Source organism: Manis pentadactyla, chromosome 2 (genome assembly GCF_030020395.1).
Source record: "Manis pentadactyla isolate mManPen7 chromosome 2, mManPen7.hap1, whole genome shotgun sequence".
Taxonomy (NCBI): domain Eukaryota; kingdom Metazoa; phylum Chordata; class Mammalia; order Pholidota; family Manidae; genus Manis; species Manis pentadactyla.
The window spans coordinates 16725761-16742685 of NC_080020.1; the positions used below are offsets into that span (position 1 = coordinate 16725761).

A 16925-nucleotide genomic window follows, 5' to 3' on the forward strand; every position below is an offset into this window, starting at 1 on the left:
AAATCACTATAATACACTACATTAATAGAACGAAGGGAGTAACACTATATTATCATTTCAATTGATGCAGGAAAAAGTATTTGACAAAATTCAACACTCTTTCAAGATAAAACACTATAAACAAACTGGGATAGAAGGAAATGACCTCAACACAGTAAAGGCCCTATATGAAAAGCTCACAGTGAACATAATACAAAATTGTGGAAGATTGAATGCTTTCCCTCTAAGTTCAGGAACAAAGCAAGTATAAACACTCTTGCCACTTTTATTCAACATATTACTAGAAGTTCTAGTCAGCACAGTTAGCAAGAAAAAGAAATAAAAGGCATTCAAGAAAATAGAAGGATTCTCAAGATATCGGCATGAGTAAGGTGGTGGAAATCTCCTCCCAAAACCATATATATTTTGAAAATACAGTGAATACAACTATTCCTAAAATAGTGACCGGAAGATACAGCACACCAGCCAGGCTACATCTGCAAGAGCCCAACATACCACGGAAAAGGGTAGGATACAAAGCTGTGCCCCGGAGGGACCTGAGCACTCCCCCCACCCCAGCTCACTGGTGGGAGGCAGTGGAAGCACAGGACTGCTAAATAACCAGCCCTGGTGGTCTGCCCTGGGAGCACAGACACACATTGCATGATGCACTGGATATTAGAGGAGCAGAAAAGCAAGGTCCAAGACTGAGACTGCGAACAGGTTCCCACAGCTGGCTGTCCTGGGACAAAAGAAAAGTGGGTGTTTTAAAAGTCTTAAAGGGGCAAGGGTTTAACAGGTGGACAAAATTGTCCTGGCACACTCAGCCCAGCAGGCTAGGAACTATAAGGAATTTCAGGTGCCCTAACCCCCTGGATGGCAATGCAGACCCAAAGCCCCTTGCGGTGATAAGCAGCCTGCTGTTCCTTTTCCCCGGCTGGCACTGCAAGCAAACCAGCTGACCCGCCATTGCTGCAGAACAGCTGGGGAGCAGCCCCGCCTACAGCAACCAGAAAGTTTAGCACAGAGGATTCTCACTGTGTGTAGCTAACCAGCCCAGACCCAGAGGCTGCTCCCTGAGTGCAGTGGACCGGCGCAGACAGTGGAGACGGGCGCAGAGTCTGGAAGGCACGAAGGAGCTCTGTTCTCAAGGCAGAACATGTGCTGCTTGCCTGAGACTCCTGCCAGAGCCCTAGGCCATCCTGAGGGCCGCCCTGCCATGGCAGCTCAGGGGATTAACCTAGAGGCTGCTCCCTGCTCGCAGTTGACTGGCACAGACAGAAGAGATGGGCGCAGAGTCCAGGAAGCAAGAACGGGCTTTGTTCTCATGGCACAACATGCGCTGCTTGCCTGCAACCTGCACCAGTGCCTGAGGGCATTCCGAGGACCACCCCACCCATGGCAGTTTCGGGGACTAACCCAGAGATTGCTCCCTGCATGTGGCTGACTGGCATTAGACAGCGGAAACAAGCGTGGAGAGAGGGAGGCACAGAGGGGCTTTGCTCTTCCAGCAGAACATGCGCTGCTGGCCTGTGACCCCCGCCATTGCCTTAGGCCATCTCAAAGGCCACCCCACCCATGGCAGCTTAGGGGATTAACCCAGAGGCTGCTCCCTGTGTGTGGTTAACCAGCACAGACAGTGGAGACAGACAAAGTGACCTTCAAGTAGAAAGGGACTTTGTTCTCCCAGTTGACACATGTGTCACTTGCTGGTGACCACTCCCATTGCCATGCAAAGGCAGAAGAACCTGTTCAGTCCAAAATCCCTCAAACACCAGAGAGAGGTCTTGGTGAGACTGAAATCACCAATGTTCCCGAAAAATAATTCAAAATAAAAGTCATAAGCATGCTGATGGGAGCTCAGAGAAATATTCAAGAGCTAAGGGATGAATTCTGGAGGGAGATAATAGAAATGAAACAAACAATGGAAGGATTTAAGAGCAGACTGGATGAGGGCAAAGAGACTGTAAATAGAAAAGAAATCAGAGAAAATGAATACATAGAAGCTGAGGCAGAGAGGGATAAAAGGACCTTGAGGAATGAAAGAATATTAAGAGAACTCTCTGACCAATCCAAATGAAACAATATTCGCATTATAGGGGTACCAGAAGAAGAGAGAGAGAAAGGGATAGAAAGTGTCTTTGAGACCGTAACTGCTGAGAACTTCCCCAATCTGGGGAAAAAGACAGTCTCTCAGGCAATGGAGATCCACAGATCTCCAAACACAAATGACTCAATGAGAACAACACAAAGATACATAATAATTAAAATGGCAAAGATCAAAGACAAGGACAGAGGATTAAAACCAGCTACAGAGAGAAAAAAGATAACCTACAAAGGAAAACCCATCAGGCTACAATCAGACTTCTCAGCAGAAACCTTACAGGCCAGAAGGGAGTGGCATGATATGTTCAATGCGATGAAACAAAAGGGCCTCAAACCAAGAATACTGTATCCAGCAAGAGTATAATTAAAATTTGAAGGAGGGATTACACAATTACAAGATAAGCAAAAGTTGAGGGAGTTTATCTCCCATAAATCATCTCTACAATGTATCTTAACGGGACAGCTCTACATAGAAGTATGCCTAAGGCTAAATAGCAGTCACCACACAAAATAAAACCACAGCAAAGAAAGTATACCAACCAAATACTAACTAAAGAAAAAATAAAATCATCTATCCAAAAAATCAGTCAAGGGAAAGACAAAAGAGTACAGAATAAAACATGTAACATATAAAGAGTGGACAAGGAAGAAAAAGAAGGAAGAGAAATAAAGAATCATCAGACTGTGTTTATAATAGCGTAATAAGTGAGTTAAGTTAGACGATTAGATAGTAAAGAAGCTGCCCTTGAACCATTGGTAACCAGGAATCTAAAGCCTGCAATGGTAATAAGCACATATCTATCAATAATCACCGTAAATGTAAATGGACTGAATGCACCAATCAAAAGACACAGAGTAATAGAAAGGATACAGCAGCAAGATCCATCTATATGCTGCCTAAAAGAGACTCACCTCAAACCCAAAGACATATACAAACTAAACTGAAGGGATGGAAAAAGATATTTCAAGCAAACAATAGGGAGAAAAAAGCAGGATTTGCAGTATTTATATCAGACAAAATAGACTTCAAAACAAAGAAAGTAACAAGAAACAAAGAAGGACATTACATAATGATTAAGGGGTCAGTCCAACAAGAGGATATAACTATTATAAATATCTATGCACCCAACACAGAAGAACATACATATGTGAAACAAATACTAACAGAATTAAAGGAGGAAACAGAATGCAATGCATTCGTTTTAGGAAACCTCAACACACCACTCACTCCAAAGGACACATCAATCAGACAGAAAATAAGGACAGAGACACACTGAACAACACACTAGAACAGACAGATGGACCTAATAGACATCTACAGAACTCTACACCCCAAAGCATCAGGATACACATTCTTCTCAAGTGCACATGGAACATTTTCCAGAATAGACAACATACTAGGCCACAAACAGAACCTCAATAAATTTAAAAAGATTGAAATTGTACCAACCAGGTTCTCAGGTCACAAAGGTATAAAACTAGAAATACATTGTACAAAGAAACCAAAAGGCTCACCAACACATGGGGGCTTAACAACATGCTCCTAAATGATGAAAGGATCAATGACCAAATTAAAACAGTGATCAAGCAATATATGGAGACAAATGAAAACAACAGCACAATGTCCCAACTTCTGTAGTACACAGTGAAGGCAGTTCTAAGAGGAAAGTATAAAGCAATCCAGGCCTATTTAAAGAAGGAAGAAAAATCCAAATGAATAGTCTAAAGTCACAATTATTGAAACTGGGAAAAAAACAAATGAGGCCCAAAGTCAGCAGAAGGAGGGACATAATAAAGACCAAAGAAGAAATAAATAAAATTGAGAAGAATAAAACAACAGAAAAAATTGATACCAAGAGCTGGTTCTTCGAGAAAATAAACAAAACAGATAAACCTGTAGCCAGACTTATCAAGAAAAAATGAGAATCTACACACAAAAACAGAATCAGAAATGAGAAATGAAAAAATCAGGATGGACACCACAGAAGTACAAAGAATTATTAGAGAATATTATGAAAATCTATACACTAACAAACAGGATAACCTAGAAGAAATGAACAACTTTCTAGAAAAATACAACTTTCCAAGACTGATCAAGGAAGAAACAGAAAATCTAAACAGACCAATTACCAGCAATGAAATTGAATTGGTAGTCAAAAACTACCCAAGAACAAAACCGCCGGTTCAGATGGATTCACTGCTGAATTTTATCAGACATTTAGAGAAGACATAATACCCATTTTCCTTAAAGTTTTCCAAAAAATAGAAGAGGTGTGACTACTTCCAAACTCTTTCTATGAAGTCAGCACCACTCTAATACCCAAACCAGGCAAATACACCACAAAAAACAAAACTACAGACCAATATCCCTGATAAACATAGATGCAAAAATACTCAACAAAATATTAGCAAACCAAATTCAAAAATACATCAAGAGGATCATACACCATGATCAAGAGGAATTCATCCCAGAGATGCAAAGATGGTACAACACATCCACCACATCAACAAAAAGAAGGAAAAAAACCACATGATCATCTCCATAGATGCTGAAAGAGTATTTGACAAAATTCAACATTCATTCATGATAAAAACTCTCAACAAAATGGGTATAGAGGGCAAGTACCTCAACATAATAAAGGTGTTATATGACAAACCCACAGCCAACATCATATGTAACAGTGAGAAGTTGAAAGCTTTTCCTTTAAGATCAGGAATAAGACAAGGATGCCCACTCTCCCCGCTTGTATTCAACATATTATTGGAGGTTTACACCACAGCAATTAGACAACACAAAGAAATAAAGGGCATCCAGACTGGTAAGGAAGAAGTTAAACTGTCACTGTTCGCAGATAACATGATATTGTACATAAAAAACCCTGAACAATCCACTCCAAAACTACTAGAATATATGAATTCAGCAAAGTTGCAGGATACAAAATTAATTCATAGATATCTGTTGCATTCCTATACACTAACAATGACATAGCAGAAAGAGAAATCAGGAAAACAATTCCATTCACAATTGCATCAAAAAGAATAAAATACCTAGGAATAAACCTAACCAAGGAAGTGTAAGATCTATACCCTGAAAACTACAAGACACTCTTAAGAAATTAAAGAGGACACTAATATATGGAAATTCATCCCATGCTCTTAGCTAGGAAGAATTAATATTGTCAAAATGGCCATCCTGCCTAAAGCAATCTACAGATTCAATGCAACCCTATCAAAATACCAACAGCATTCTTCAACTGGAACAAATAGTTCTAAAATTCATATGGAACCACAAAAGACCTCGAATAGCTAAAGCAATCCTGAGAAGGAAGAATAAAGCAGGGGCGGATCTTGCTTCCCAACTTCAAGCTCTACTACAAAACCACAGTAATCAAGACAATTTGGTAGTGGCACCAGAACAGACCCATAAATCAGTGGAACAGAATAGAGAGTCCAGATATTATCCCAAGCATATATGGTCAATTAATATATGATAAAGAAGCCATGGATATACAATGGGGAAATGAGAGTCTCTTCAATAGCTGGTGTTCCAAAACTGGACAGCTACATGTAAGAGAATGAAAGTGGATTACTGTCTAACTCCATACAGAAAAGTAAATTCGAAAGGGATCAAAGATCAAAGACCTGAACATAAATCATGAAACCATAAAACTCTTAGAAAAAAACATAGGCAAAACTCTTTTGAATATAAACACGAATAACTTCTTTTTGAAAACTCTCCATGGGCAAGGGAAACAAAAGCAAAAATGAACAAGTGGGACTATATCAAACTAAAAAGCTTCTGTACAGCAAAGAACACCATCACTAGAACAAAAAGGCACTATAGTATGGGAGAATATATTCATAAATGACATATCCAATAAGGGGTTAACATCCAAAATATACAAAGAGATCATGCACCTCAACAAACAAAAAGCAAATAACCCAATTAAAAATGGACAGAGGATCTGAACACTTTTCCAAAGAAGAAATTCAGATGGCCAACAGGCACAGGAAAAGATGCTCCACATCACTAGTCATCAGAGAAATGCAAATTAAAACCACAATGAGGTATCACCTCACACCAGTTAGGATGGCCAACATCCAAAAGACAAACAACAACAAATGTTGGTGAGGATGTGGAGAAAGGGGAACCCTTCTACACTGCTGGTGGGGATGTAAATTAGTTCAACCATTGTGGAAAGCAGTATGGAGGTTCCTTAGAAAACTGAAAATACAAATACCATTTGACCCAGAAATTCCACTCCTAGGAATTTACCCTAAGAATGCAGGAGCCAGTTTGAAAAAGACAGATGCACCCCTATGTTTATCGCAGCACTATTTACAATAGCCAAGAAATGGAAGCAACCTAAGTGCCCATCAGTAGATGAATGGATAAAGAAGATGTGGTACATATACACAATGGAATATTATTCAGCCATAAGAAGAAAACAAATCCTACCATTTGCAACAACATGCATGGAGCTAGAGGATATTATGCTCAGTGAAATAAGCCAGGTGGAGAAAGACAAGTATCAAATGATTTCACTCTTCTGTGGAGTATAAGAACAAAGCAAAAAGTGAAGGAACAAAACAGTAGCAGACTCACAGAATCCAAGAATGGACTAACAGTTACCAAAGGGAAAGGGACTGGGAAGGATGGGTTGGAAGGGAGGGATAAGGGGAAAAAGGGGAGTTACAATTAGCACACATAATGTTTGAGGGGCATGGGGAAGACAGTGTACACAGAGAAGACAAGTAGTGGCTCTATAGCGTCTTACTACACTGATGGACAGTGACTGTAATAGGGTATGTGGTGGGGAGTTGATAATGGGGGGAATCTAGTAACCACAATGTTGCTCATGATACCAAAAAAAAAATAAAAATAAAAAATAAAATAGAAGTTAAAACATTAACAAAATGCCTACAAAGCAAATGAAGGAATAAATTTACATAATTTACTAAAAAAAGGCATTCAAATAGGAAGGGAAGAAGTTAAATTATGTCTATTTGTAAATTATATGATCTTATTATATATACACAGAAAATCCACCAAAAACCTGTTAGAAATAATAAATTAATCAAACTTGCTGGATCAAAATGAACACAACAATCAATTGCATTTCTATACACTAAAAATAAGTAATCTGAAAATGACAGTAAGAAGACAATTCCATTTACAATAGCATCAGAAATGATACCACAGACAAAAGATTTCTACACTGAAAACTACAAAGCATTGCTGAAAGAAATTAAAGACATAGATTATTGATTTCTTGAATTCATGAAAGACAATATTGGTAAAATGTTTATACTACCCCAATAAATCTATAGATTCAGTGCAATTCCTATCAAAATCCCAATGTTACTTTTTGCAAAACTAGAACAAAAAATATAATAAAATACATAGGAAAATTTAAAGGACCCTGAATAATCTTAACAGTGTTGAGAAAGAGAAACAAAGCTGGAGGCCTCACACTTCCTGATATCAAAACACATTGTAAAAACTACAGTGATGCAACCAATATGGCACTAGCATAAAAGCAAATATATAGACCAATTGGACAGCCCAAGAATAACCCTGATGTATACGGTCAAATGATTTTTAACAAGGCACCAATACTACACAATGGGCAAAGGCTGGTCTCTTCGATGGTGTTGGGAAAAGTGGATATCTACAATCAAGAGCATGAGGTTGGACCCCTACTTTATACCATATACAAAAATTAACACAAAATGGATTGAAGATTTAAATGTAAAATTTGAAACTATAAAACTCCTAGAAGAAAACATTAGGGAAACGCTCCATGACAGTGGATTTGGCACCATTTCTTGGGTATGACACCAAAACCACAGGCAACAAAAGGAAAAACAGACAAATGAGAACACATCAAGCTTTAAAAACTTCCACTCAGGGAGAAGGATTAAAGAAGGTGGCGTGAGAGGTGAGAGAGAGGCCTCCTCTGAAAAATCACATATAATACAAAAGTATATTTTGTATACAACTAATCCTGAAAGAGCAACAGGAAAGAAGGCTGTGCCAGACTCCATACACCTGGAGAAAAGAGCAGACCTCATGAAACAGGGTAAGGTATCAAAGCCATGATATGGCGGGACCCAAGCCCTTCCCCCACCCCAGCTTACTGGCAGGAGGAAGAGAGACAGAGTGGGCAGGAAGTGGAGGTGAATGACTGCTGAACACCCAGCCCTGGAGATCTGCTTTGGGAGCACAAACCTACATTGCATGGTGCTCTGCAGATTAGTGGGGTTGGAAAGTTAAGAGAGGCAGAATACTTGGAAAGACTGAGATTCCAGCTGCTTGTGGAAAGCAGGGATCCATATCTGGCTGCTTTGGGAGAAAAGAAAGGTGGGCAGTCTAAAAGACTTCCTAACAGCGAGAGGGCTGCTAAAGGGGCAAGGGTTGCACAGACCTTGCTGCTTAGGAGAAAGGACAGGTGGACAAAATTGTCTGGTCACACTCTGCCCAGCAGGTTGGGAACTTTGAGGAGCTTCAGGTGCTCCACACCCCTGGCTGTGTACACACCTCCAAGGCCTCCCACCATGATATGTAGACTGCTGCAACCTCCATCCGGCCTGCTGGCACCAGCTTGCAAACCGGCAGCTCCTGTACCGCTGTCAGGTCATCCAGAGGGAGGCCCTGCATAAGGCAGTTACAAATGCAAAGCATTGAGGCTTACACCTGTGCACTCAGACCACTGGTTCTGGCAGTGGTGACAGGCACAATAGCTGGGAAGCAGGAAACAGCTTTCCTCCCCAAAGGCACTAGTGTTACTCTCCTGTGACCCCCAACATAACTCCAGGGGCTGAGCAGCTCCAGAGAGTAGAGCTTCTAGGCACTAGAGGGCACCATATACAAATATGAAACATCAAAGTAACCTGGTACAAACCAAAATCTCACAAACACCAGAAAAAGGACCAACTGAAACTGAACTCATCAATCTTCTTGAAAGAGATTTCAAAATAATAATCATAAACATGCTAATGAAGGTTCAGAAAAATATTCAAGAACTCAGGGATGAATTCAGGACTGAGATTCAATCAGTAAGGAATTCAATATATGAAATGAAACATACAATGGAGGGACTTAAAAGCAGATTAGATGTAGCAGAGGAGACAGTAAATGGAATAGAATTTAGAAAAGAGGAATACAAAGAAGCTGAGGCACAGAGAGAAAAAAGGATCTCTAGGAATGAAAGAATACTGAGAGAACTGTGTGACCAACCTAAATGGAACAATATTTGCATTATAGAGGTACCAGAAGAAGAGAGAAAAAAAGGGATAGAAAGTGTCTTTGAGGAGGTAATTGCTGAAAACTTCCCCATCTGGGGAAGGAGATAGTCTCTCAGGCCATGGAGGTGCACAGATCTCCCAAAATAAGGGATCCAAGGAAGATAACACCAAGACATATAATACTTAAAATGGCAAAGATCAAGGATAAGGACAGAGTATTAAAAGCAGCTACAGAGAGAAAAAAGATCATAGAGAAAGGAAAACCCATCAGGCTGTCATTAGACTTGTCAGCAGAAACCTTACAGGCCAGAAGGGAGTGACACAATATATTTAACACAATGAAACAGAAGGCCTTCCAACCAAGAATACTCTACCTGGCAAGATTATCATTTAAATTTGAAAGAGGGATTAAACAATTTCCAAATAAGCAACAATTGAGAGAAATTACCACCCACAAATCATCTCTACAGTGTATTTTAAAGGGACTGTTATAGATGTAAGTGCTCCTAGGGCTAAATAGCTGTCACCAGAGAAAATAAAACTATGGTAAAGTTTTGCCATAAAAGTATGGTAAAGTAGAGCAATTAATTAGTAAGCAAATGCAAAAGAGTAAATCAGCTACACACAAAGTCATTCAAGGGATACACAAAGAGCACAGAATATGACACCTAACATAAAAAGAATGGAGGAGGAAGAAAAAGAAGGGAGAAAAAAGAATCTGTCGATTGTGCTTATAGTAGTGTAATAAATGAATTAAGTTAGACTTGTAAAGAAGCTGCCTTTGAATCTTTGGTAACCATGAATCCAAAGCCTGCAATGGCCATAAGTACATACCTATCAGTAATCACCCTAAATATAAATGGTCTGAATGCACCAATCAAAAGACATAGAGTCACTGAATGGATTAAAAAACAAGACCCATCTATATGCTGCCTACAAGAGACTCACTTCAAACCCAAAGACATACACAGACTAAAAGTGAAGGGATGTAAAAGGGTATTTCATGCAAATAATTGGGAGAAAAAAGCAGGAGTTGCAGTACTTGTATCAGACAAAATAGACTTCAAAACAAAGAAAGTAACAAGAGACAAAGAAAGACATTACATAATGATTAAGGAGTCAATCTAACAAGAGGATATAACCATTATAAATATCTATGCACCCAACACAAGAGCACCTACATATGTGAAACAAATACTAACAGAATTAAAGGAGAAAATAGAATGCAATGCATTTGTTTTAGGAGACTTCAACACACCACTCACTCCAAAGGACAGATCCACCAGACAGAAAATAAGTAAGGACACAGAGGCATTGAACAACACACTAGAACAGATGGACCTAACAGACATCTACAGAACACTCCACACAAAAGCATCAGGATACACATTCTTCTCAAGTGCACACGGAACATTTTCCAGAATAGATCACATACTAGGCTACCAAAAGAACCTCAATAAACTTAAAAAAGATTGAAATTGTACCAACCAACTTCTCAGACCACAAAGGTATGAATCTAGAAATAAATTATGGAAAGAAACAAAAAAGCCCACACACGAAGGCTTAACAATATGCTCCTAAATAATCAGTGGATCAGTGACTAAATAAAAACTGTGATCGAGCAATATATGGAGACAAATGACAACAACTAAACAGCCCAAAGCCTGTGGGATGCAGTGAAGACAGTTCTAAGAGGGAGGTATATAGCAATACAGGCTTACCCTTTCACTTACATATTGCCTCTGGCTGCCTTTGCAACACAGTGCAGAGCAGATGCAGCCCTGGAGTCTGCACTATCTAGTATCTGGCCCTTTACTGGAAACATAGGCTGACTCCCCAGCTTAGAGAACCACTGTACCATTTGCGATACCAAGATATGGAGGCAACCTAAGTTCTATCAATAGATGAATGGATGAAGAAGAGGTTGTACATATACACAATGGAATAGTACTCAGCCATAAAAAGCAAAGAAATCCTGCCATTTGCAACAACATGGATGGATCTAGAAGGCATTATGCTCAGGTGGAGAAAGACAAATATCATATTACTTCACTTTTTTGTGGAATATAAAAACAAAGTAAAATAGAAGGAACAAAACAGCAGTAGACTCACAGACATGAGAAGTGACTAGTGGTTACCAAGGGGGAGGGGCTCAGACGGGTGCAGGGCAGGAGGGGGAGGGGAATAAAGAGGTATAATAATTCACAATCACAGTATAAATGATCATGGGGACTGCTGAATCACTGTAATGAACATTTGAAACCAACATAAGATTGTATATTAACAACACTTTAATAAAAAGAATCACTGTACCAGAAAACAGGTGACCCATTTGTAGATCAGACCAGCAGGGCAGACTAACAGAGACCAATTTCTTTAGGATCTGTGATACAGAGACTACTTTGGTGTTACAGTGCATGCTGTTAACTATCTTCTGGTATTCATGACTAATCAAGTTCCCTTTGTGTTTCCCACAGGCTTCAAAGGGCTTGGATGCAGCATGTACAGCACAACTCCTCCTCGGGTGAAGAGGGCACTCATGCTGGGACAGGAGTAATACTCTAGAGAAACAAGAATGCTCAGCCCCTCTTGCTTCCCACAGTGTTTCTGCCTGCACATACTGTCTTTCTCCCTGGAGACCAGCTACATTTTGTGGATGTGATGCTTTGAATTTAGGTGCATTTACATGTGTCTTTTCTATGTCACCTCCTTAGACAGTCATCTCTGTCTCTTCATAGGTGGTAGGCACTACGCATGAGATGTTCACTCTTTGCATGTGACACCACTGAGGCACAAACACACTGTGAGAAAGTATTCTAGTCAAAGAAATTTGCTCACCCTTGGACTACAGTCTTAAACTAAAACTTTGATTTAAAAAAATAAAACATGGTTATAATGTACTCTATAAAAGATATGTTCCCCAGAAAGTTGACCTTAAAGTGAATTTCTGTTCACTGAGTCATATTACCCTACTAATTTTCATTATAAAATCAGTATTCAGTTTCCCTGTAAAACTAAGAGATACATTTCCAAAGGAAAAGTTCACACCCAAGACATAATACAAATTAAACTTAAAAAGGCAGCAAACCATTAAGTATAACAGAGAGTAAACAAAAACCAAGTTTAAAATGAAACCTTAATAACACCGTACTCAAAATAAGTCACAAAATGCCACCATCGTGATGAAATAGAAGATGCCATACAAGAAGCCATTCTTGTTCTTTGAGGACAGACACCCATGAGAAGCAGATGTGTTCTGCGGATTTCCTGGCATCTTCAAATGTAGTCCACACACCAGGCAGGAATCTGGTCACTCCTCTGACCTAGCTTATCATGGTAGACTATGTAGTTGTTGACTACCAAGACTGGACTCGTAGAATATAGCTCTACTTGTGTAAGCTAACTTTCAGTGTGCCTTGATTTAAAATTTTTTGAACTGATTAATGTTTTGGCACTAAGCTGTTAAAATCCTGACGCCAAATTTTGCATTTATAAGAGTATTTTTACTTCAAGTAGTCAAAAGGAGTTCATTTCATTTTAAGTTAATTCTGCAAAAACAAACTGAAGTACTGAAAATCATGGAATGGAAACTAAAAATTCTAAACCAAGCACTAGTGCTTCTCAATGCAATTTGTCTCAAGTAATAATAATGATAGCCACCATCTATTCAGCATCCAGCATCCAGAGTGTGGCAAGCATTGCGTTAAGCCCTGTCCAGGGGTTGTACATCTAATGCTCACACCTTCCAGGGTAACTGGCTTGGGAGTGACAGACATGGCATGAAGCCAGGAGCTGGCTGACGATGGGCTGCCACACACACTATGAATCCAAATAGTAGTAGTAGCAGTAATTTTTTATACATTTTATCACATTTAAACTTGTATTATCTCACTTAAGTGACAACAGTGGTTCTCAACAGGGTGGTCCTAGGACCAGCAGCATCAGCATCAGCTTGGTCCCTGTCAGAGATGCAGATTACTGGGCCCATCATAGACTGATCAGAGATGCTGGAGCAGGAGTTCTGCAGTCTGTTTTAACAAGCTTTCTAGGTGATTCTGATACATGCTACAATTTGAGAACCACTGAAGAGGAAGGGCGCTGAGGTTTATTAAACAAATTAACAGCAAAAATAAGGCTGCAGTGAAACTAGTCTGATCCACAAAAAAAAAGAACAATTTTCAAGGGCCCTCAAGCATTTCAGGAATAGCTGTTTTATATAAATGAATAATGCTGATATAGAAGTTCCCCATGCTCCTCTTTCCCTGGCAGTATTTTAAAAATCTAGTTGTAAGCACTGCTTTTATTTTAAAATACTATTCTTAAACTGGCTTAAGGCTGGCTTTCTTTGGATTCATATAAAACTGTCCCTCTCCCCTATCTGAACTCCGGATCTAATCCAGACAGAAAGGCCAAACATTTCCATGTTAAGATGTATGTCTGGGTCTCCTAGGTTAGAGGTGAAAGATGGGAGTGGCTGGGGCTTCTCCTGGGGAATCCTACATGGTGTTTGATGAATGCATAAGGACACTACCTCCAGAATTATTGCTGGTGAGGACGGGCATGCATTGACAGTGTGCTACAGGGTGCTCTGGGTGGGGGGCCCAGCAAGGCAGAAGGAAGGAGAAAGTATGGTCCATTCAGACTTCAGAGCCAGGCCAGCCTTGCACTGTGACCTCTGTCAAGCGATGGAGAAAGGAGGCAGAAATCATGGTTCTTGGGAAAGTGTAAGTGTGAACCAGCAATGTCTCTAAGAGAGGCATTCATACTCCTGCTGCAGGAGGAAGTAAAGAAGTCTGGGATGATACACAGCTTAAGGTGTTAGGACATAAGGAACACAAAGCCAAATGACAGGGGGAGAAAGAAAGAAGGCAAGTACCTGGAAAGAACTGCTTACTTAGTGCTTTAAATTTGTGCCAAGAGAATCAAGCATGATGAAACCTAGCTTACAAAAATGCCTCAGTAACGTAGAGTTCCTACTTCAAAACTCCCTTGTGTGAGAATAAAGTGTATTTGTACATTAGAACTGACTATTTGTGTTGGGCTGAAAAGGACTGGATGAGAGAAAGGAAAATTTATTTAAAAAATAAAAGAAACAGAAGCAGCGAGGAAGGCCAGGAGCAGGAGTTGAGTTTTTGGTAGAAAGGTGTCTCTTCCCTCCACCAGTTATCAGACCCGGGGCTGCCTCCCCTTTTCTACATCATGTCTTTTCTCCACTGACCTGACCTGATCTGTTGGTGGAGGAGGCCTTGAGCCCAGCTGGAGCACTCATTCTGTTCTGAGGCATGGCCTGACTTCAGGATGGAAAGGCCAGCAGGAGCTCTTCGCCTCGGAGGGCCTGCTGCCTTGCTGGCCTCTGAGGCATGCCCCAAGCCCTCTGATGCTCCCAGAAGGCAGGTGTCAGAGCCTGCGTGGGGACTTTCCTGGGCTGGGACTCAGGACACTGTCTGCTGGGCTCAGGTCCAGCACCAGCCTCTCCATCACATCTGAGGGCATGGCCCAGCATTTTTAGGAGGTCCTGATATTTCTGAAGTAGATTTTCAGAGTGAAGACATCTGGGTAACTCAGGTTTAGGGGTTAACACTGGTGACATTTCATAAGTTTACAGATTACCAGGGAAGACTGAGAATTTAATGTAAGGTTGTTGGAACTGTTTTGGGAGGAAATGATTGGTTACTCTGTGCTTGAGATTTTTAGAGGGAAGTGCAGGGTCCTTAGAGGATGGCGAATCTGGTCCTAGAATTTTAATAAGTAATGAAGTGTTTCCTATGGGAATATTTCCCTTCTTAAAGCAACACAACTTCAGACACACTCATGTCACAGATGGCCTGCTTCTTAAGTGCAAGGGTGAGCAAAGAGCAAGTTGGTTTGGGGAACCTCCACAGACTCTTTCCACTGAGGCCCAGTGCCTTATCTGCTGATTTCTTGGCTGCTAAGGACATTTTTGGTATATACAGGTTCATGATCCCTCATTTACACTTATAAATTCCAAAGAGCTCTGAAAGGCAAGTTTTCAGGTAACAATATGTCAACTTCTTGGGCCTAAAACGTGACTTGACATAAAACTATTTTTAGCCATTATTCATTCTTAGTGTGAATATTAATGTTTCATGGAATTAATACTAGTATGTTTGACAATGAGTACTTCCTATGGGTACTACATGAAATATTGCTAATGCACCATGTTACTTTTCTAAACTCCAAAAAATGCTGAATTCCACAACACACCTGGCTCCAGAGGCTTTAGGTAAGAAGCTGCAGGCCTGCATAGCTGCTTCTGGCCTATGCACTGCTGCTGCGACAGATCTCTCAGCCCCAGGACTCAGCTCGGTCCAATCCCTGACAGTCAGATGTATCCATTAGAGCAGGAGTTGTGGGGTGACAGAAGTGAGGGCCTTTCAGAGGCCTGGGGGACAGTATGGAGATGTCAATGTCCATCCTGACCACTGAAGGCTAGTGAGACAGGCAACGGCTGCTCCTGGATGTGGGACTGCCCTGGGCACTCTTGGGACTCAGGCTCAGCGCCACGTCTATGAATTTCTCAAGCTCTAGGTAACAGCTCCTGTGACCTAAGGGTAAACAGGTCAGGGTCATAATGTTCAGCTGGAAAAGCTGGACTGATCCTTGGAGGATCAAGCTGTCTTGCTAGAACTAGATGTCACTGATGATTCTAACTGCCTCAACATACTTAGCAAAGCAGAGCTCTGAATTCAAGAAAGAGTATTTGTCCCAGTTTCATTCTTAGGAAAGCTAGAAAACACAAGTGCCTCTCTCTATCATGGCAGCACTCTCAGCAACACGAGCAACTTGTGTGTCTTTCCATCTAGATTCCCACTTCCTTGAGCACAGGGGCATGTCTTATGCATCCCTATGTCCTTGGTACTTAGCATAGAGTTTGTCTGGCACATAGTATGCACCCAGCAAGTGTTTATAAATGAAGACAAAGAGGCCTTCCTAAACTATGGGTTACAATTACTTTGTCCCCACTTTACATCACAAAAAGGTAGAGTGAGGCTGGGTAGTTACATGGACCAGGTCACACATGCATGATAGTGCCATGGAAAGGAGCTAATGTAAGTGTATTTATAGATCCTAATTTAACATTTATTTTTCCAGTTAGTTTCTTTAAAACCACCAAATTTCTACTAAGTTTAACTTACACTAGCCCCTTGAAGCACAGAAAGAAGGTAGATATTGTTGATGGGAAAAAGCGAAGGAAAACAACACCTTCTTGGGAAGTGATGATGTCACAAGCAGCCAGAGTCAAGGAACTGGGAGGTGCAAACAACTTCAGAAATCCCCTGGAGCCTACAGCATTCATGTGGTTGGCCCAGAGACACAGGGTTGTCATGATCAAGACTGGCACTAGAACCTGTCTGCTGATTCCTGGAATGGCACTATTTCGACACTAAAGTATAAAAACTTGGGACTGTCAGCATTCTGTAAGACCATCTTAGTTCTCATGGTACTGCTTTAAAATGCAACTTAAAAAAAATGTAACACAGTAAGACCTCATTTGTATGGACATCTATGATTATCTAATATGAACTTGTTTGTTAATCAAGTAGCAGAAACAGGTATGGCTATTTAAGAAC

The 16925-nt window shown here is 40.5% G+C and overlaps 1 protein-coding gene across 4 annotated transcripts in view; it reads right to left on the reverse strand.

The window, feature by feature from the left end:
• Window positions 1-16925, reverse strand: part of IFT88 (intraflagellar transport 88) — a 188826-nt gene that overhangs the window by 21091 nt on the left and 150810 nt on the right. The window lies entirely within an intron of this gene.